Source organism: Octodon degus, unplaced genomic scaffold, assembly GCF_000260255.1.
Source record: "Octodon degus isolate 3935 unplaced genomic scaffold, OctDeg1.0 scaffold00071, whole genome shotgun sequence".
Lineage (NCBI taxonomy): Eukaryota > Metazoa > Chordata > Mammalia > Rodentia > Octodontidae > Octodon > Octodon degus.
Genome location: NW_004524647.1, coordinates 3,941,331 through 3,942,827, shown reverse-complemented (window position 1 = coordinate 3,942,827; position 1,497 = coordinate 3,941,331).

Below are 1,497 nucleotides of genomic sequence, written 5' to 3'. Positions count from 1 at the left end.
TCTGAGTTAGTGTAGTTGGTCTTGTCAGGGTGCAATCTAGGTAGATTTGGCTGCAGATCTTGTGTTGGTTTGGGTGTGTTCCCTTTCTATTCTTTAGATAAGAGCCACCCTGAACATTTTCTTTACAGAATAAATAAATTCAAAGGGGAAAATAAAATCACATAAAACTATATAAACTCTCTCTTTTGCTTCACACTTTCTAGGATTCCATTGGTCAATGCAAGTCCCATGGTCAAGCCCAATATCAGAGAAGTAGCATTATGACTTTTCCTTACTGAAAAAGTAATAAAGGAAGCTTTGAGAGCATACATTGCTGTAGAATATAAATCAAAAATCATGAGCACTTAAGGTTTAAAAGTTTCTTTCTGATTGAATTACTATGCTACTCAGTTTGCTGTCACTGTGTGTAAAACAAAATAACACAAAAACCTGACATATACATGTTGAAAAAAGAAAATGTTTATTTTTCCCATAGCTTCAGAGGTTTCAGTCAGTGGCTATCCAGTTACACTTCTGCAAGCCTGTGTCACCGCAGAAGGGCATGCTAACGGAAAGCTGTTCACTTCCTGGCAGCCCAGGAGCAGAGAGAAAAAGCTCCGTGGAGGAAGAGGCCAGGGCTGGATATAGTCCCCAGGATCACATCTACCAGGATCTTCACCCTTCAGCTCAGTCCCAGCTTCTGTTGCCTCATCTCCCAGTAGTGCCATGAAATTACGGTGTCATCAATGGATTCATCCCCTGATGAAATTAGTTCCCTCATGACCCAATCTCCTTCCAAAACTCCCACCTCTAAACACAAGACTTTTAGAGGGGGAATCTATTAGATCTAAACAGTAATCTTAACCATTATACTTATTGCAATATAAATAACAAAACAGCAACAATGTATTAAAATTTTTTGAAAAATAATTACTGAACATAAAAATGTATTGAAAACACACATTAAAATGGAATATTTAGAATTAAGTCATATATCTCTGGATGAAAAACAAACAAAAGGAACCAAATAATTATCATAACTTCCTAATTCATTTTCATAGACAAAAACATTGAGAAACTTTGTTTACATAAATAAGTAGAAATTATACTTATTTATGATTTTTAAAATTATAACTTTTGTATGTCATACAATGTGGTAGATAATTTTCATATAACATACTGATGATGCCAGTCCTCAGATCAAATCAATCACCAAGTCAAAATTCCTTTCTGTCAAACAATTCTGACTTCATTTTTCATTTCAAATAAGTACACTGATAAAAGACCCTGTGACATTCATCTCTATTTGAAATGCAACAATCATCTAAGAAAATTTTTCTATTTTTTCAAAAAAGACTTAAGGGGCCGGGGGGATGGCTCAGTGGAATAAGTGCTTCCCTGGCAAGCGCAAGTGTCTGAGTTCAATCCCTGGTTCCGCAAAAAAATAAATAAATAAGACTTAAAAATATAAATTGAACATCCTGAATGTATTAATGTTGAGCAATAGTGCATGTCAAT